Source organism: Manis javanica, chromosome X, assembly GCF_040802235.1.
Source record: "Manis javanica isolate MJ-LG chromosome X, MJ_LKY, whole genome shotgun sequence".
Taxonomy (NCBI): Eukaryota; Metazoa; Chordata; class Mammalia; order Pholidota; family Manidae; genus Manis; species Manis javanica.
The window spans coordinates 76,074,710-76,096,971 of NC_133174.1; positions in this window are offsets into that span (position 1 = coordinate 76,074,710).

Genomic DNA, 22,262 nt, shown 5'->3' on the forward strand with positions numbered 1-22,262 from the left:
CTCTTCCTTTGGCTTCCATGACAATACAGGTTCTTGAGTAATTTTTTATTTCTATTCCTACGAAATTACTTCTGCTTGTTCTTCCTGCTGTACCTCATAGCTTTAAAGTTCCAAACTTTCCTCAGGTGATGGTGTCTACTTCCATGGCTTTAAACAGCATCTAGTTACAACTCCCAAAATAAAATCTCCAACTCACATTGTACCTATGAATTTCAGACCTGCTGCTTCCTATCGTTTCCAATTCAATATCTTACTGGAATTTTGGACTCTATGTTCAAAACTGGACCCTTTACCCTTATCCTACATTCCTTCCCGACCCTGGTAAAAGATATTTACATTCATCCACTTGCTCACATCAGAAACCTGGAAGTCATGCTTGTCACCTGACTTTCCCTTATACACTTACATACAATCTATCATTAATCACTTTATGTTTTCCTACAATAACATATCCTAAATATGTCTACTTCTTTCCATCTCCATTACTACCACTCTAGTCCAGGCAACCAATCTTTCAACCCGAACTTCTCCAATAGCCTCCTGACATCTCTCCTTCCATATTAGAGTGATCTTTAAAAAATTTTAAATTGAATAAGGCATTCCCTGCTTAAAATTTTTCATAGATTTTTCCAATCCTTAATAAAGGCCTCAAGCCCCTGTATGATCTGGTCACTGACATTTATTATCCTACCTTTTTTTCTTTTCCTCACTATATTCCAGCAATACTGTTTTTGGAATTCCTTTTCCCCTAAGACTTTGGAACATGCTAAACTGTGTGCCCCTAAGACTCTTGAACATAACTCTGCCTTGCTCAGTCTTTATTCAGTTATCAGCTTAAGCCTACTATCTTAGGGAGGCTTCCCCTTACATACCTGTCTGGATGAAGCTTACCTGCTATTTACTTGAATAGAAGCTTGTTCACTAGTTTCATAACAATTATTCCCATACAACATAGATTTTGGGTGATTACCTCTTTAACGCTATCTATGCCACTAGATATATGATACATATATGTCTTTTTTAATCACAGTTTATCGCTTAACACCTAGCACCTAGCATAGTACCTAACACTTGGTAGAAGTTCAATATATTATTACTTAAATGAAATGAATGACCTCTGACAAGGTACTTTTCCTAATTTTTCCATACTTCATGAAATTCTTCTGAAAGTTGAATAATGTATGGCACACAAATACTTAGTAAGCACACAATAAATATGTTATTTTCTTTAAATAAAGCTAATATGGTCATTTATGCATAGCATAACTTGGCATAATATTTTACCTTTTACCTATTTCATTTTATAACCAGACCAGGTTTAGTGTTTTCCTATTTCTCTTGATTTTATTTTTTAAATTTAACACTGAATGGTAGAAAACAGAAGCTAAAGTTCCATGTGATAGGTCAACACATTTTATTTTGAAAAGGTGAATCTTTTATGCTACTATGAATACTTAACTATGGGCCTTTTTAGAAAATTAGGTGCTACCGTTAGGAAGGTATGATGTGCTTCTATTTTCCTGAGTTATAAAACTTGGACTATTGTAAATATTTTACATCAGGAACTAAAACAAAAATGTGAACAAAACACCTATGCTTCCATTAACTGTAATGTTGCCTCCTAACCTCTGGATAGACACAATTATTGTAGACCTGGAGAAGTTGTACTAAAGTTAAGGCGGACCTTAATGAAGTATTATCTAATTTTCTCAAATAAGTGACATTATTGACATTATTATCACTCTAGTAGCACCCATTGAATTATTACCTGCATCACTGTCTCTGGGACAATCAACACATTATTTATGAAGTATTACTGAATCATCAAAAGCCATCTGATTAACATCTTCATCAGCTCATTAAAATGGTCTGAATCCTTTCCATAAAATTACTGTACTGTAAAATCAAATTCTTAATTATCTCGAACAAGCAAATAGTTCACTACACAAAATATTATATGCAAATGCATGGAAAAAGTTTGGACATAAAATGTCTCTGAAATCCAGGGTACCTTTCACTCATGTTAAGTGGACATACAGACACATTTATGAGCTATAGTAACTGGAATACTGATGGGGGGGGGGTCAAAAATGCTAACTTTGGAACATACTTTTGAATCATTATCTTACAGTTAAGGACAGCAAGACACAAAGCATAAATGACTTGCTCATGTTTACACAGCTCATCTTCCTCCTGCTTCTCAGGTCAGTGAACTTTCCATTGTAATGCCTTGCTTCCTCGGCCCTAAGGAGTCTATAAGCAGGACCACCACATACAGTTCTTCACTGAACAGAGATGCCAGGCTAAGGGGGCAAATGGGGCCAAAGCCCATTCTGGACACCACTTGCCAAGCCATGTCCAGGGCTGCATCTCTTTTTTTGGCTCACTAGACATTTTTGCATAGCCTAGCAAAGATCTTGTATGCAAGTTCTAATAGAATTCCTCCTTTTCCCTGAACATGTAAGAAGCTGTGTGCCTAGGCTACCCTTATTCTCCTATAGAAAAAACAATAGTCCTTAAGGAGTATCTACTATGTTTATAGTGGAAAGATAAAGTTTCAGTGTTTTACTTCCCCAGTGAAGATTATGAGAGCTGAAGATAATGCTCAGGCTCCTATGTCCTTCACAGGCAATATGTATAGCAGGGGCTAAAGAGTAGATGTGTGCCTTCTCTGAACTTGTGAGCACTTATTACTCTCTGGTGATTAAATAATTGAGACATCACCAAGCATGTCAAAATAAAATCATGATAAATCTAATATGACATCAGTATAAAAACTAGCAATTTGCATGTAGTTTCATCTCAAATAAGTTTTTAGAGACTACCTTTTCAATTCTCTGAAAGGTACAAATAGATAAAATTCTCCCTTAGATGTTTCCAGAAAGATAGATAAAATAAAATTTCAAAATGACTTGAATAAATGCATAGTTCATTAGAGGCAAATTATGCTACTAATGTACATTTTGTAAATTGCTGTCAACTGAAATCAACACTGCTGTTGTGTGTAAGAAAAGTTTATTCAGCATCTCACTGAGGACCACATCCCAGAAATCGGATTATCAGTGTGTTCTGCTAAACTGCTCAAAAGCCCCTTTATTTGAAACATCTTAAATACTTTTTTTAATACTTCATGTCTCAAAGCTTTCCAATGATTTAGCAAAAATGAAAAAGCATAAATATGAAGAGAAGGGAGAGAGAGAGAGAGAGAAGTATGTAACATGTTAACAATTGTTGAAGATAGATGGATACATAGTTATTTATTGTACTGTGCCTCTGACTTCTCTGGGGTTTCAATTTTTCAAAATAAAATGTTAGGAAGGAAAAGACTCAAGATATACATTAACCAAATGCAATAGGTAGACCTTGTTTAAACCTAGATTCAAACTAATGAATGATAAGTCAGATTTGAAACAATGGGAAATTTTAACATAGATAGAATATTAGAAGATACTAAGGAAGTATTGTTAATTTTGTTAGGTACTATAATGATATTATGGTTATGTTTAAAAAAGGGAATCTTTACCCTTTAGTGATACATTTTGAAGTACTTACAGATGAAATATGACGTTCAGAATTTTCTTCAAAATAGTCAAATGTGGAGGTGGGGAGTTTAAGATTGGCTATTTGTTAATAAATTTTGAACTTGGGTTATGGGTACTTGGGGGTTTATTATATCACCTTTTTCTGTTTTGTAAATGTTAGAAAATTCCTGTAATAGAATGTTAGAAAAGATTCCTTTCCTCTGAACCTAAAATAATTTGGATGACCCACATAAACTTACCATTTTAGACTCTTCTTTTAATCACTAACACCATGAAACCAGTAGGCACAATTTCCAGATTGTATGTGGTAACATGCTGGAAATGTCAGTGCACTGGCAGTGATGTTTTTCCAAGATAAGGTGCTCTATAAATTGAATTTTCTGCTGTTAAACAAGATTTGTAGTGTTGATTTTCATTCCCCTGAAGAATATAGAAAAAATCAATTTTTGAAAAATGAGAAAAGAAGTTGCTGGGTAGGGGCATTCAAATTTCTCAGCAGTCAGAAATCCATATGGGTGTAGGCACATGAATTTTCGCATTGATAGTGGTAGTGAGAAGTTGCTTGTTATCTTGTAAAAATCATATGGATTTTAGCAGAAATGTAGTATCAGTTAAAAGTAGGATCAATCGACTTTACTTTCATGAAGCTTCAAATTATATTTATTGATCAATTTGGATCAAGTTAACATGAATACTGGAATATATCAGTGTGAATTTTTCTTAAGTGCCATGAATTATATTCAGTAAGGCCACATCTCAATGTAGATCCAAAGTTAACATCTCTGAGAAGTGGACTGATCTAACCTTTGATTTTAGCAGTTTCATGAATAAAGAGCTCTTTCACAGGGTTCAGGTGAATGAAAATATTACCTGGTGTTTGCTCATAGTCTCAGAAATATCAGCATATATACAGGATTCACATATTAATTTCTGCAATTCTAGATTATTTTTTGTTAGAAAGTTTGGCTTTTAGTTCCATTAGTTCCTTAAGAAACTATGCAAATTGAAAGGGCAAATTCTTGGTAATTTCAATACATCCTGAAGTTTATAATACATAGTCAGCCATAGAAAATTAAAGATTAAATCATAGTAGTCAATGTCCTTGAATCTTTGTTAAAATTATAATAATTTCTAACAAATAGCTCTGCATTTTTTCAAACCTTAATTTCTTTGGACTCAGTGCAATTCTGCCAGGGAAAATAAGTACTTTCTGGTTACTTTCTTATCAATCAACGTGTCTGGATCTAGTGAATTCATTTACTTCCTTGTAGCAATAACGTGTTTTTATATTTTGTGTTCAGATGTCCTGTCATATGAGCAAAAAGATGTACTATATTTTTAGATATCATGTCATCTGAGTAAAAATGTATGATGTGAGTCACGAAGAAGGTTTGACAAATTTTTTTTTTTTTGAGAGGGCATCTCTCATATTTATTGATAAAATGGTTGTTAACAACAATAAAATTCTGTATAGGGGAGTCAATGCTCAATGCACAATCATTAATCCATCTCAAGCCTAATTCTCGTCAGTCTCCAATCTTCTGAAGTATAACGAACAAGTTCTTACATGGTGAACAAGTTCTTACATAGTGATTAAGTTCTTACATGGTGAACAGTACAAGGGCATTCATCACAGAAACTTTCGGTTTTGATCACGCATTATGAACTATAAACAATCAGGTCAAATATGAATATTCATTTGATTTTTATACTTGATTTATATGTGGATCCCACATTTCTCCCTTTATCATTATTATTATTTATTATTTTTAATAAAGTGCTGAAGTGGTAGGTAGATGCAAGATAAAGGTAGAAAACATAGTTTAGTGTTGTAAGAGAGCAATTGTAGATGATCAGGTGTGTGCCTGTAGATGATGTGTTAATCCGAGCTGGACAAGGGCAATAAAACATCCACGGATGCAGAAGATTTCTCTCAAAACAGGGCGGGGGTGAGGTTCTAAGCTTCACCACTGTTGATCCCCAATTTCTCACCTGATGGCCCCCCTGCGACTGTGCCTGCCTTAGGTTGTTCCTCCCTTGAGGAATCTTACCCGTCTCTGGCTAACCAGTCATCTTCCGGGGCCATACAGGGAAATGAAAAGTTGGTAAGTGAGAGAGAAACAATATTGTTTGAAAAGGTTAGCTTTTTACTTCTTTGCAGATTTATGCCCTGTGGCTTCTATGCCCAGCATTTGTCTCGAGGTATCTTTAGCACTTGGAGGAATTATGATATTCGGTAAATTCGATATGAGGCACGAATTCTATTTAAGGGTTGTAATTAGGAAGGAAGAAGAAAAGCTATAGAGGTAGCAGATGGAAGAAAACTTGGGAGGATTGATTATTTCTTTGACATATCTTCTTGTAGAGTAACTTAAGCATGTATAGGTTTTAAACTACTAACTAAATTGTGCACACATATTAACATAATAGGAATACAGTGACATAAACAAAGCAGATCTATAATTACCAGTCACCTCCAGTGAAGCCAAGAAAACCAGTAAGGCACCCTAGGCATTTGTGAAAATTTGTCTATGATATGATGGATATTGTCCAACTGTACTTGAACAGTCTGAGAGAAATCAGACAAATTACAGCAACCCATTTCTGGGATCTGTTCACATCCCATATGTTCTTTTAACGGTAGATAGTCTGTAGTCATAAGATTTTGGAGTGCAACAACTTGCACTTCTCCTAATTCTTGGTTTAGTTCCAACAGTATAGATCCACTCAAATTTGTTGTTTTACTGTATGCACAGGCCAGCATAGATATCTCTTCTTCATTCCAATTGCAAGTCCAGAAAACGGTGGGATGGATGCAGCTACAACTGCAGAATCGCCTGGATCTTTGTGGAGGTTTTTTGATGATCATCTTCTGGTATGAGTCTTCCAGAGAGTGCTGATGTTGGAAGTTCTTCTTCATATCGTATCTTAGTTCATTTTCTGAGTAGCCAAATTAGACTTTGATCTTCCGTATAAAAACAAACAGACCCTTTGCCCACACTTTGATATGCCCTTTATACCATTGTGTAGAACTCATTGGAGGTCACCACACAGGAACTGCTGTTAGTCCATTTTTGGCTTCTATAATTCTGCTGCTGTTTTGTTCCTTCAGTTTTCCCTTTGTTCTTATATTCCTCAGATGAGTGAAATCATTTGGTATTTCTCTTTCTCCACTTGGCTTATTTCACTGAGCATAATACCCTCCAGCTCCATCCATGTTGCTGCAAGTGGTAGAATTTTCCCTCTTCTTATGGCTGAGTAGTATTTCATTGTGTATATGTAACACATCTTCTTTATCCATTCATCTACCGATGGACATTTAGGTTGCTTCCCATTCTTGGCTATTGTAAATACTGCTGTGATAAACATACGGGTGCATCTGTCTTTCTCAAACTTGATTGCTGCGTTCTTAGTGTAAATTCCTAGGAGTGGAATTCCTGGGTCAAATCGTAGGTCTGTTTTGAGCATTTTGATGAACCTCCATACTGCTTTCCACAAGGGTTGAACTAATTTACATTCCCACCAGCAGTGTAGGAGGGTTCCCCTTTCTCCACAGCCTCACCAACATTTGTTGTTGTTTGTCTTTTGGATGGCAGCCATCCTTACTGGTGTGAGGTGATACCTCATTGTAGTTTTAATTTGCATTTCTCTGATAATTAATGATGTGGAGCATCTTTCCATGTGTCTGTTGGCCATCTGTATTTCTTTTTTAGAGAACTGCCTGTTCAGTTCCTCTTCCCATTTTTTAATTGGGTTATTTGTTTTTTGTTGGTTGAGGCATGTGAGCTCTTTATATATTCTGGACGTCAAGCCTTTATTGGATCTGTCATTTTCAGTTATATTCTCCCATACTGTAGGGTTCCTTTTTGTTCTATTGATGGTGTCCTTCGCTGTACAGAAGCTTTCAGTTTAATGTAGTCCCACTTGCTCATTTTTGCTGTTGTTTTCCTTGCCCGGGGAGATATGTTCAAGAAGAGGTGACTCATGTTTATGTCTAAGAGGATTTTGCCTATGTTTTTTTTCCCAAGAGTTTAATGGTTTCATGACTTACATTCAGGTCTTTGAGCCATTTTGAGTTTACTTTTGTATATGGAGTTAGACAATGGTCCAGTTTCATTCTCCTACGTGTAGCTGTCCAGTTTTGCCAGCACCATCTTTTGAAGAGACTGCCATTTCACCATTGTATGTCCATGGCTCCTTTATCAAATATTAATTGACCATATATGTTTGGGTTAATTTCTGGGGTCTCTAATCTGTTCCACTGGTCTGTAGCTCTGTTGTTGTGCAAGCACTAAATTGTCTTGATTACTGTCGCTTTGTAGTAGAGCTTGAAGTTGGGGAGTGAGATCCCCCCTACTTTATTCTTCTTTTTCAGGAATGTTTTGACTATTCGGGGTCTTTGGTGCTTCCATATGAATTTTTGAATTATTTGCTTCAGTTCATTGAAGAATGTTGCTGGTAATTTGAGAGGGATTGCATCAAATCTGTATATCGCTTTGGGCAGGATGGCCATTTTGACAATATTTATTCTTCCTAGCCATGAGCATGGGATGAGTTTCCATTTGTTAGTGTCCCCTTTAATTTCTCCTAAGAGTGACTTGTAGTTTTCAGGGTATAGGTCTTTCACTTCCTTGGTTAGGTTTATTCCTAGGTATTTTATTCTTTTTGATGCTACTGTGAATGGAATTGTTTTCCTGATTTCTCTTTCTATTAGTTCATTGTTAGTGTATAGGAAAGCTACAGATTTCTGTGTGTTAATTTTGAATCCTGCAACTTTGCTGTATTCCGATATCAGTTCTAGTCGTTTTGGAGTGGAGTCTTTAGGGTTTTTAATGTACAATATCATAACATCTGCAAATAGTGACAGTTTAACTTATTCTTTACCAATCTGAATTCCTTGTATTTCTTTGTTTTGCCAGATTGCCGTGGCTAGGACCCCCAGTACTTACGTTAAATAACAGTTGGGAGATTGCACATCCCTGTCTAGTTCCCGGTGTCAGAGGAAATGCTTTCAGCTTCTAGCTTTTCAGTATAATTTTGGCTGTGGGTTTATCATATATGGCCTTTATTATGTTGAAGTACTTGCCCTCTATTCCCATTTTGCTGAGAGTTTTTATCATGAATGGATGTTAAATTTTGTCAAATGCTTTTTCAGCATCTATGGAGTTGATCATGTGGTTTTTGTCTTTCTTTCTGTTGATGTGGTGGATGATGTTGTTGGATTTGCGAATGTTGTACCATCCTTGCATCCCTGGGATGAATCCCACTTAGTCATGGTGTATTATACTTTAGATATACTGTTGAATTCTGTTTGCTAATATTTTATTGAGTATTTTTGCATCTACATTCATCAGGGATATTGGTCAGTAATTTTCTTTTTTGGTGGGGTCTTTGCCTGGTTTTGGTATTAGAGTGATGTTGGCTTCATAGAATGAGTTTGGGAGTATTCCCTCCTCTTCTATTTTTTGGAACGCTTTAAGGAGAATGGGTATTATGTCTTCTCTGTGTGTCTGATAAATTCCTGAGGTAAATCCGTCCGGTCACGGGGTATTGTTCTTAGGTAGATTTCTTTGCTTGTAATTGGTTTGTTTAACTTTTGTGTTTCTTCCTTGATCAGTCTTGGGAGGTTGTATTTTTCTAGGAAGTTGTCCATTTCTTCTAGGTTTTCCAGGTTGTTCACATATAGGTTTTCATAGTAGTCTTTAATAATTCTTTGTATTTCTATGGAGTCTGTCCTGATTTTTCCATTCTCATTTCTGATTCTGTTGAGTTGTGTTGACTCTCTTTTCCTCTTAATAAGTCTCGCTAGAGGCTTATCTATTTTGTTTATTTTCTCAAAGAACCAGTTCTTGGTTTCATTGATTTTTGCTATTGTTTTATTCTTCTCAATTTTGTTTATTTCTTCTCTGATCTTTATTATGTTCCTCCTTCTGCTGACTTTAGGTCTCATTTGTTCTTCTTTTTCCAGTTTCGGTAATTGTGATGTTAGACTATTCATTTGGGATTGTTCTTTCTTCTTTAAGTGTGCCTGGATTGCTATATACTTTCCTCTTAGGACTGCTTTCGCTGCATCCCACAGAAGTTGGGGCTTTGTGTTGTTGTTGTCATTTGTTTCTATATATTCCTTGATCTCTATTTTGATTTGTTCATTGATCCATTGATTATTTAGAAGCATTTTGTTAAGCCTCCATGTGTTTGTGAGCCTTTTTGTTTTCTTTGTAGAATTTATTTCTACTTTTATAACTTTGTGGTCTGAAAAATTGTTTGGTAGAATTCCAATATTTTGGAATTTACTGAGGCTCTTTTTGTGAGCTAGTATGTGGTCTATTCTGGAGAATGTTCCATGTGCACTTGAGAAGAATGTATATCCTGTTGCTTTTGGATGTAGAGTTCTATAGATGTCTAAAAGGTCCATCTGTTCTAGTGTGTTATTCAGTGCCTGTGTGTCCTTACTTATTTTCTGACCGGTGGATCTATCCCTTGGGGTGAGTGGTCTGTTGAAGTCTCCTAAAATGAAAGCATTGCAGTCTATTTCTCTCTTTAGTTCTGTTAGTATTTGTTTCACATATGCTGGTGCTTCTGTGTTGGGTGCATATATTTAGAATGGTTATATCCTCTTGTTGGACTGAGCCCTTTATCATTATGTAGTGTCCTTCTTTATCTCTTGTTACTTTCTTTGTTCTGAAGTCTATTTTGAATGATATTAGTACTGCAAACCCTGGTATCCTCTCACTGTTATTTGCCTGAAATATGTTTTCCATCCCTTGACTTTTAGTCTGTGCATGTCTTTGGGTTTGAGGTGAGATTCTTGTAAGCAGCATATAGATGGGTCTTGCTTTTTTATCCATTCTATTACTCTGTGTCTTTTTATTGGTGCATTAAGTCCATTTATATTTGAGGTGACTATTGAGAGATATGTACTTATTGCCATTGCAGGCTTTAGATTCGTGGTTGCCAAAGGTTCAATGTTAGCTTCTTTAGTATCTTACTGCCTAACTTAGCTCACTTATTGAGGTGTTATATACACTGTCTGGAGATTCATTTCTTCTCTCCCTTCTTATTCCTCCTCCTCCATTCTTCATATGTTGTGTGATTTTTTCTGTGCTCTTTTTAGGAGTGCTCCCATCTAGAGCAGTCTCTGTAAGATGCCCTGTAGAGGTGGTTTGTGGGAAGCAAATTCCCTCAGCTTTTGCTTGTGTGGGAATTGTTTAATCCTGCCATCATATTTAAATGATAGTTTCTGGATACAGTATCCTTGGTTCAAGGCCCTTCTGTTTCATTGCATTAAATATATCATGCCTTTCTCTTCTGGCCTGTATGGTTTCTGTCGAGAAGTCTGATGTTAGCCTGATGGGTTTTCTTTTATAGGTGACCTTTTTCTCTCTAGCTGCCTTTAAAACTCTTTCCTTGTCCTTCATCCTTGCCATTTGAATTATTATGTGTCTTGGTGTTGTCCTCCTTGGATCCTTTCCGTTGGGGGTTCTGTGTATTTCTGTGGTCTGTTCGATTATTTCCTCCCCCCCAGTTTGGGGAAGTGTTCCGCAATTATTTCTTCTAAGAGACTTACTATTCCTTTTCCTCTCTCTTCTTCTTCTGGTACCCCTATAATATGGATATTATTCCTTTTGGATTGGTCACATAGTTCTCTTAGTATTGTTTCATTCCTGGAGATCCTTTTATCTCTCTTTATGTCAGCTTCTATATGTTCCTGTTCTCTGGTTTCTATTCCTTCAATGGCCTCTTGCATCTTATCCATTCTGCTTCTAAATCCTTCCAGGGTTTGTTTCACTTCTGTGATCTCCTTCCTGACATCTGTGATCTCCCTCTGGACTTCATCCCATTGCTCTTGCATTTTTCTCTGCATCTCTGTCAGCATGTTCATGATTTTTATTTTGAATTCTTTTTCAGGAAGACTGGTTAGGTCTGTCTCCTCCTCAGCTGTTGTCTCTGTGATCTTAGTCTGACTGTAGTTTTGCCTTTTCATGGTGATAGAGATAGTTTGCAGAGCTGGTACAAGTGACAACTGGAAGAGCTTTCCTTCTTGTTGGTTTGTGGCCTTCCTCTTCTGGGAGAATAACGACCTCTAATTGCTTGTGTTTGGCAGCTATGCACAGACAGGGCTTCTGCTTCCTGCCTGGTTGCTATGGAGTTTATCTCTGCTGTTGCTGTGGGTGTGATCTGGCTCAGGCTGCTCCTCCAAAATTGTAGAGCCCCATTGGACGGGGAGTGGCCGGGAGGCTATTTATCTCCGTAAGGAGCCTCTGTGCTCCCTGCTGCCCAGGGGGTTAGAATGCCCAGAGATCCCCAGATTCCCTGCCTTTGGGCTAAGTGTCCTGTCCTGCCCCTTTAAGACTTCCAAAAAGCACTCTCTAAACCAAAACAGCAACAGCAACAATGAAAGAAAAAAAAAATTCAATAGATAATTTTTTAAAAAAAGGAAATATGCGTGATTTTCTTTGTCCTCAGGTGCCAGTCTCAGGCATCTGCTCACCGGTCTTGCTGCCCTGTTTCCCTAGTATTGGGGTCCCTGTCCCTTTAAGGCTTCCAGAAGGCACTCGGAAAAAAAAAAAAGCCACTCCCGTTTCTTTGTTCTCTGGCGTTGGCCTCAGGCACCCACTCACAGGTCCTGCCACCCTGTTTCCCTAGTATCCAGGACCCCACACATGCACTGTGTCTGTGCTCTGGTACAGAATCCTGTGGCTGTGTGTTCACCCGTCCTTGGCTCCCTAGCCCTCCTTGCTGATTCCTCTCCACCTGCTGGGAGCCGGGGGGAGGGGCACTCGGGTCCTGCTGGGCCGGGGCTTGTTTTTTACCCCCTTCATGATGCGCTGGGTTCTTGCAGGTGTGGATGTGGTCTGGATGTTTTCCTGTGTCCTCTGGTCTCTATTTTAGGAAGAATTGTCTTTGTTATATTTTCATAGATAAATGTGGTTTTGGGAGGAGATTTCTGCTGTGCTACTCACACTGCCATCTTGGCTCCCTCCTCAGGTTTGACAAATTTAAGTTTGCTAATATGCTATTTTTTCTGCATACAGCATTTACTCAGCTCTTTGTTTTATGAATTTTTATTTATTCTTCTGGTTTTAGTCTATTTGTTACCTTCCGAGAAAGTTCTTTAGGACATTTCCCGTTCCCTATATTTACCATTATACTTAGTAAACTATACTATAATTACCTATTTGTGTATCTATGTCCCATAGTGGATGTGAACTCATTGACAGCAGGTTATTTTTACTCTTCTCATAATCACTTGTGTCTTGCTCTGATGTGGAAAAATATCAAGTGTTCAATACAATTTGAGAAGTTAACACTTTTTATGCCATTGATTGACAAATAGTGGAGTTTCAGACATGGTAACACATAAATTGAAAATATATTTCTGGATAAGCAGAATCATCTTTTCATGCTGTTCAAAACATACTGTTTGTGGGGGTACCTCCTCTAGTTGTGAATAATGCAAGTCCTGGCTACTTTTACAGCACATTATCATTAGCACAATATTTCTTTTTCTGGCTATATCACCATGTTGACTGAAAGCACTGATAAATTACCATATTTACTGTTAACACCATAAATTGTTCACAGAATGATTATGTTTTTAAAGAGTATTCTAGGACCGAAAACACTAGGTGTTTCTAATACCCAACAGGATGCTACTGTTTCCTTGTCTTATCGTATCCAAATATTAAGGCTTAGAACTGGTCTTATGTTTTATAAGATTTAAGGTTTCTTTTGATGATGGGATACAACACATTGATTTTTGGATAGAGGGAAGGCAAAACTCTGTTTCTTACAGCTCCCAATGAGAGAAGATGGCCACACAGGGCCACACAGAGGATGTAACTAGAGATAGAGTCATAGCAAGCTCCAGCTTAGGAGGTGACTTATGTGTGGCCAGTTGGGTTGGGTTAGGTAGGTTTTGCAGGCTCCCTGTGGAATGACTAATACGAATATTTTCACAGGCTCCAGGGCATAAGAACTATTCCTAGTCATCTGGCCCTGGGATTATTAGGTTGAGTGCATTGTAGCCTAGAGTGTGAGAGCTGGCAATGGAAGTGGTTGATTCAGCTGCTCAAAAAGGAGAAGTGACTAGCCTCTAGCTAGTGCCTGAAGACTGAATAAAGATAGCATTTAAAGAAAATGACAACAATGTCATGGGAAGATGGCGGCATGAGTAGTTCAGAGGAAATCTCCTCCCCAAAACATATATATTTATGAAAATACAATAAATACAACTATTCCTAAAAGAGACACCAGTGGATGCAGTACAACAGCCAGGATACATCTACATCTGTGAGAACTCAGCATCACATGAAGGGGGTAAGATACAAGCCACAGCCAGGCAGGACCCAAACACTGCCCCACCCCAAAACCCGGGGTGAAGAAAGGAGTCAGAACAGGGAGGGAGTAAAAGCCCAGGAATGCTAAACAACCAGCTCTAGAAATCCACACCCAGAATGCAGACACAAGGTGCATGGGGTGCTGCATATTAGAGAAATGGAAAAGCAAAACCTGTCAGCAGGTCCCTGCAACCGGTGCCCCGGAGACAAAAGAAATGTGAGTGCTTTCTGCAAGACTTAAAGAGACAGGGACCCCATAGCTGGACGAAGTTGTCCTGGCAGCTGGGAATACTGGGAAACTTAGGCACCCTAAATGGAGGCAGTGCAGCTCTGAAGCCCCTCACAGGACTAGGCAGCCTACCAGTCATTCCTCCAAATGGCATGCACCCTGACACATGGGCCCAGTAGCAGGAGAGTGGGATCACACACTGGGGGCGGAAGCACTGGAAGGAATGAGAGCAGATCCGTGCTGGCCCACATGGCAAGAACGAACAGCCCAGACGCGGCTTGCACACACCGGCAGCAGTGAAGCCAGAGCCTGGTAGAAGCCTGCGTGGAAAAGCCCTGTGCACACTAGCAGTGGAGCCAGAGGGAGCAGTCGTGCTCCCAGGAACTGACCAGAATCCCAGCCCAATGCACAGCCGCCTGGACCAGACCCAAAGGCCTCTGCTGCTACACAGCTGCCCAGCAGGGTCACCGCTAGCACGGAGGAGTGCACCTGGCATGCCTGCCACTCCATGGAGGGCTCTGTGCTGCTCTGACGGACACCCCGCTCACAGCAGCTTAGGAGATTAACCCGGTGGCTGCTCCAGGAGTGCAGGTAACTGTCACAGGCAGCGGAGAATGGCAAGGCATCCAGTAAGCAGGAAAGGACTTTCTTCTCCCAGCTGACACAACCGCAACCTGCCTACAGCCAATGCTATCACCATGAAAAGGCAAAAAAATCTGGTCAATTCCAAGATAGTTACTCATGAGAAAGGATCTGCAGAGGCAGACCTAACCAGTCTCCCTGAAAAATAATTCAAAATAAAAATCATAAACATGCTGACAGAGCTGCAGAGAAATATGCAAGAGCTAAGGGATAAAGTCCAGAGGGAGATTACGGAAGTGAAACAAACTCTGTAAGGATTTATAAGCAGAATGGATAAGATGCAAGAGGCCATTGATGGAATAGGAACCAGAGAACAGGAATGCATAGAAGCTGATGCAGAGAGAGATAAAAGGATCTCCAGGAATGAAACAATATTAAGATAACTGTGTGACCAATCCAAAAGGAACAATATCTGCATTATAGGGGTACCAGAGGAAGAAGAGAGAGAAAAAGGGATAGAAAGTGTCTTTGAAGAAATAATTGCTAAGAACTTCCCCAAACTGGGGGAGGAAATAGTTGCACAGACTACGGAGGCACACAGAACTCCCGAGAGACGGAATCCAAAGAGGTCAACACCAAGACATATAATAATTAAAATGGCAAAGACCAAGGACAGAGACAGAGTATGAAATGCAGCCAGAGAGACTAAAAAGGTCACCTACAAAGGAAAACCTATCAGGCTTTCATCAGACTTCTCAACAGAAACCTTACAGGCCAGAAGAGAATGGCATGATATATTTAATGCAATGAAACAGAAGGGCCTTGAACCAAGGATACTGTATCCAGCACGATGTCATTTAAATATGAAGGAGGGATTAAACAATTCCCAGACAAGCAAAAGATGAGGGAATTTGCCGCCCACAAACCACCTCTACACGGTATCTTAGAGGGACTTCTGTAGATGGGAGCACTCCTAAAAAGAGCACAGAACAAAACACCCAACATATGAAGAATGGAGGAGGAGGAAAAAGAAGGGAAAGAAATAATCATCAGACTGTGTTTATAACAGCTCAATAAGCAAGTGAGGTCAGACAGTAAGGTAGTAAACAATCTAACCTTGAACATTTGGTAACCACAAATTTAAAGCCTGCAATGGCAATAAGTACATATCTTTCAATAATCACCCTAAATGTAAATGGACTGAATGCATCAATCAAAAGACATAGAGTAATAGAATGGATAAAAAGGCAAGACCCATCTATATGCTGCTTAAAAGAGACTCACCTCAAACCCAAAGACATGCACAGATTAAAAGTCAAGGGTTGGAGAAAGATATTTCACACAAACAACAGAGAGAAAAAAGCAGGCGTTGCAATACTAGTATCAGACAAAATAGACTTCAAAATAAAGAAAGTAACAAGAGATAAAGAAGGACATTACAGGACAGGTGGAGCCAGGATGGCAGCGTGAGTAGAGCAGTGGAAATCTCCTCCCAAAACCACATATATCTATGAAAATATAACAAAGACAACTCTTCCTAAAATAGAGACCAGAGGACACAGGACAAAATCCAGACCACATCCACACCTGTGAGAATCCAGCGCAATGCAAATGGAGGTAAGATACAAGCACCAGCCTGGCGGGTCCCGAGCACCCCTCCCCCCAGCTCCCGGCATGAGGAGAGAGGTCTGAGCGGGAGGGAGAAAGAGCCCAGGACTACTGAACACCCAGCCCAAGCCATCCGGACCAGAGCGCAGACACAGTGCACGCGCGGGGCCCTGGATACTAGGGAAACATGGCAGCAAGAACGCTGAGTGGGTACCAGAGACCGGCACCAGAGGACAAAAGAAAAGTGAGTGGCCATCTTTTTTTGTTGTTTTGTTGTTGTTTTGTTTTGGCAAGCATATTTTGGAAGTCTTAAAGGGCTAGGGACCCCAATACTAGAGAAAAAGGGCAGCAAGTCTGGTGAGCAGGTGCATGAGGCTGGTGCCAGAGAATAAAGAAAAACGAGCAGCAATTTTTTTTTTTTGAGGTCGTTGTTTTGTTTTGCTGGAGCTTTTTGGAAGTTTTAAAGGGGCAGGGTGGGAGACTTAGTCAAGAGGTAGGGAATCCCGGGATCTCTGGGCACGCTAATCCCCTGGGCTGCAGGAAGCACGGAGGCCCCCTAAGGAGATAAATAGCCTCCCGGCCGCTCCACCTCCAACGCAACTTCAGCACATTGGAGCAGCAGCCGGAGCCAGGACATGCCCACCGCAACATCGGAGAGAAACTCCATAGCAGCCTGGCAGAAAGCAGAAGCTCTGTCTGTGCACAGCTACCCAGCACTAGCCACTAGAGTTTGCTATTCTCCCAGGAGAGGAAGGCCACAAACCAACAAGAAGGGAAGTTCTTCCTTCTTCCAGCCATCACTAGTGCCAGCTCTGCAAACTATTTCTATCACAATGAAAAGAGAAAATTACAGGCAAACCAAGATCACAGAGACACCAAAGAAGGAGACAGACATAACCAGTATTCCTGACAAGAATTCAAAATAAAAATCATAAACATGCTGACAGAGATGCAGAGAAACATGCAAGAGAAATGGGATGAAGTCCGGAGGGAGATCACAGATGCCAGAAAGGAGATCACAGAAATGAAACAAACTCTGAAAGGATTTATAAGCAGAATGGATAAGATGCAAGAGGCCATTGATGGAATAGAAACCAGAGAACAGGAACGCATAGAAGCTGACATAGAAAGAGATAAAAGGATCTAAAAGGAATGAAACAATATTAAGAGAACTGTGTGACCAATCCAAAAGGAATAATATCCATATTATAGGGGTACCAGAAGAAGAAGAGAGGAAAAGGGATGGAAAGTATCTTTGAAGAAATAATTGTTGAAAACTTCCCCAAACTGGGGGAGAAAATAATCGAACAGACCACGGAAATACACACAACCCCCAAGAGAAAGGATACAAAGAGGACAACACCAAGACACATAATATTTCAAATGGCAAAGATCAAGGACAAGGAAAGAGTTTTAAAGTCAGCTAGAGAGAAAAAGGTCACCTATAAAGGAAAACCCACCAGGCTAACATCAGACTTCTCGACAGAAACCTTACAGGCCAGAAGAGAATGGCATGATATAGTTAATGCAATGAAACAGAAGGGCCTTGAACGAAGGATATAGTATCCAGCACGACTAACATTTAAATATGATGGCAGGATTAAACAATTCCCACACAAGCAAAAGCTGAGGGAATTAGCTTTCCACAAACCACCTCTACAGGACATCTTACAAGGACTGCTCTAGATGGTAGCACTCCTAGAAAGAGCACAGAACAAAACACACAACATATGAAGAATGGAGGAGGAGGTATAAGAAGGGAGAGAAGAAAAGAATCTCCAGAAAGTGTACATAACAGCTCAATAAGTGAGCTAAGTTAGGTGGTAAGAGCTAAGTTAGGTGGTAAGATACCAAAGAGGCTAACCTTGAATCTTTGGTAACAACGAATTTAAAGCCTTCAATGGCAATAAGTGCATATCTTTCAATAGTCACCCTAAATGTAAATGGACTGAATGCACCAATCAAAAGACACAGACTAATAGAATGGATAAAAAAGCAAGACTCATCTATATGCTGCTCACAAGAAGCTATCCTAAAACCCAAAGATATGTACAGACTAAAAGTCAAGGGATGGAAAAACATATTTCAGGCAAACAACAGCAAGAAGAAAGCAGGGGTTGCAGTACTAACATCACAAAAAATAGACTTCAAAACAAAGAAAGTAACAAGAGATAAAGAGGATATAACCATTCTAAATATATATGCACCCAACACAGGAGCACCAGCATATGTGAAACAAATACTGACAGAACTAAAGGGGGAAAGAGACTGCAATGCATTCATTTTAGGAGAATTCACCACACCACTCACCGCAAAGGAGAGATCCAAAGGGCAGAAAATAAGTAAGGACATGGAAGCACTGAACAACGCAGTAGAGCAGATGGACCTAATAGACATCTATAGAACTCTACATCCATAAGCAACAGGATATACATTCTTCTCAACTGCACATGGAACATTCTCCAGAATAGACCACATAGTAGCCCACAAAAAAAGCCTAAGCAAAATCCAAAATATTGAAATTCTACCAACCAATTTTTCAGACCACAAAGGTATAAAAGTAGAAATAAATTCTACAAAGAAAACAAAAAGGCTCACAAACACATGGAGGCTTAACAACATGCTCCTAAATAATCAATGGATCAACGAACAAATTAAAATAGAGATCAAGGAATATATAGAAACAAATGACAACAACAACACTAAGCCCCAACTTCTGTGGGACGCAGCGAAAGCAGTCCAAAGAGGAAAGTATATAGCAATCCAGGCATACTTGAAGAAGGAAGAACAATCCCAAATGAATAGTCTAACATCACAATTATCAAAATTGGAAAAAGAAGAACAAATGAGGCCTAAAATGAGCAGAAGGAGGGACATAATAAACATCAGAGAAGAAATAAACAAAATTGAGAAGAATAAAACAATAGCAAAAATCAATGAAACCAAGAGCTGGTTCTTTGAGAAAATAAACAAAGTAGATAAGCCTCTAGCCAAACTTATTAAGAGAAAAAGAGAATCAACACAAATCAACAGAATCAGAAATGAGAATATAAAAATCACGACAGACACCACAGAAATACCAATAATTATTAAAAACTACTATGAGACCCTACATGACAACAAGCTGGAAAACCTACAAGAAATGGACAACTTCCTAGAAATATACAACCTTCCAAGACTGACCAAGAAAGAAACACAAAAGTTAAACAAAACAATTATGAGCAAATAAATTGAAACGGTAATCAAAAAACTACCCGAGAACAAAGCACCAGGGCCGGACGGTTTTACCTCACAATTTTATCAGACACACAGAGAAGACATAATACCCATTCTCCTTAAAGTTTTTTTAAAAAATAGAAGGGGAGGGAATACTCCCAAACTCATTCTATGAAGCCAACATCACCCTAATACCAAAACCAGGCAAAGACCCCACCAAAAAAGAAAATTACAGACCAATATCCCTGATGAATGTAGCTGCAAAAATACTTAATAAAATATTAGCAAACTGAATTCAAAAATACATCAAGAGTGTCATACACCATGACCAAGTGGGATTCATCCCAGGGATGCAAGGACGGTACAACATTCTAAAATCCATCAACATCATCCACCACATCAACAAAATGAAGGACAAAAACCACATGATCATCTCCAAAGATGCTGAAAAAGCATTTGACAAAATTCAACATCCATTCATGATAAAAACTCTCAACAAAATGGGCATAGAGGGCAAGTACCTTAACATAATAAAGGCCATATATGATAAACCCACAGCTAACATCATACTGAACAGCGAGAGGCTGAAAGCTTTTCCTCTGAGATTGGGAACAAGACAGGGATGGCCACTCTCCCCTCTGTTATTCAACATAGTACTGGAGGTCCTAGCCACAGCAATCAGACAAAACAAAGAAATACAAAGAATCCAGATAGGTAAAGAAGAAGTCAAACTGTCACTATTTGCAGATGACATGATATTGTACATAAAAAACCCTAAAGAGTCCACTCAGAAACTACTAGAACTCATATCGAAATTCAGCAAAGTTGCAGGATACAAAATTAACACATAGAAATCTGTGGCTTTCGTATACACTACCAATGAACTAATAGAAAGAGAAATCAGGAAAACAATTCCATTCACAGTAGCATCAAAAAGAATAAAATACCTAGGAATAAACCTAACCAAGGAAGTGAAAGACCCTGAAAACTATGAGACACTCTTAAGAGAAATTCAAGAGGTCACTAACAAGTGGAAACTCATCCCATGCTCCTGGCTAGGAAGAATTAATATCATAAAAATAGCCATCCTGTCCAAAGCAATATACAGGTTCGATGCAATCCTTATTAAATTACCAACAGCATTCTTCAATGAACTGGAACAAATAGTTCAAAAATTCATATGGAACTGTCAAAGACCCCAAATAGCCAAAGCAATCTTGAGAAGGAAGAATAAAGTCGGGGTGGGGATCTCGCTCCCCAACTTCAAGCTCTACTACAAAGCCACAGTAATCAAGACAATTTGGTACTGGCACAAGAACAGAGCCACAGACCAATGGAACAGAATAGAGACTCCAGACATTAACCCAAACATATATGGCCAATTAATATTTTATGAAGGAGCCATGGACATTCAATGGGGAAATGACAGTGTCTTCAACAGATGGTGCTGGCAAAATTGGACAGCTACATGTAAGAGAATGAAACTGGATCACTGTCTAACCTCATACACAAAAGTAAACTCCAAATGGAATAAAGACCTGAATGTAAGTCATGAAACCATAAAACTCTTAGAAAAAACATAGGCAAAAGTCTCATGGACATAAACATGAGTGACTAGTGACTTCTTCATGAACATATCTCCCCAGGCAAGGGAAACAAACGCAAAATGAACAAGTGGGACTACTTCAAGCTAAAAAGCTTCTGTACAGCAAAGGACACCATTAATAGAACAAAAAGGTGTCCTACAGTATGGGAGAACATATTCATAAATGATAGATCTGATAAAGGGTTGACATACAAAATATATAAAGAGCTCACATGCCTCAACAAACAAAAAGCAAATAATCCAATTAAAAAATGGGCAGAGTAGCTTAATAGACAGTTCTCTAAAGAAGAAATCCAGATGTACAACAGGTACATGAAAAGATACTCCACATCGCTAATCATCAGAGAAATGCAAATTAAAACCACAATGATATATCACCTCACACTATTAAGGATCACCATCATCGAAAAGACAAACAACAACAAATGTTGGCGAGGTTGTGGAGAAAGGGGAACCCTCCTACACTGCTGGTGGGAATGTAAATTAGTTCAACCTTTGTGGAAAGCAGTATGGAGGTTCCTCAGAATGCTCAAAATAGAAATACCATTTGACCCAGGAATTCCACTTCTAGGAATTTACCCTAAGAATGCAGCACTGCAGTTTGAAAAAGACAGTTGCCCCCCCCCATGTTTACCGCTGCACTGTTTATAATAGCCAAGATATGGAAGCAACATAAATGTCCATCAGTAGATGAATGGATAAATAAGATGTGGTATATATACACAAGGGAATATTATGCAGCCATAAGAAAAAAACAGATCTTACCATTTTCAACAACATGGATAGAGCTACCGGGTATTATGTTCAGTGAAATAAACCAAGTGGAGAAGGACAGGTACCAAATCATTTCACTCATATGTGGAGTAAAGAACAAAGGAAAACAGAAGGAACAAAACAGCAGCAGAATCACAGAACCCAAGAATGGTCTAATAGTTACCAAAGGCAAAGGGACTGGGGACGATGGGTGGGAAGGGAGGGATAAGGGTGGGGAAAAAGAAAGAGGGAATTAAGATTAGCATGTAAGAGTGCGTGGGGGGCACGGGAGGGCTGCACAACACAGAGAAGACAATTAGTGATTTTACCGCATCTTACTACGCAGATGGACAGTGACTGTGAAGGGGTATATGGGGCGGACTTCG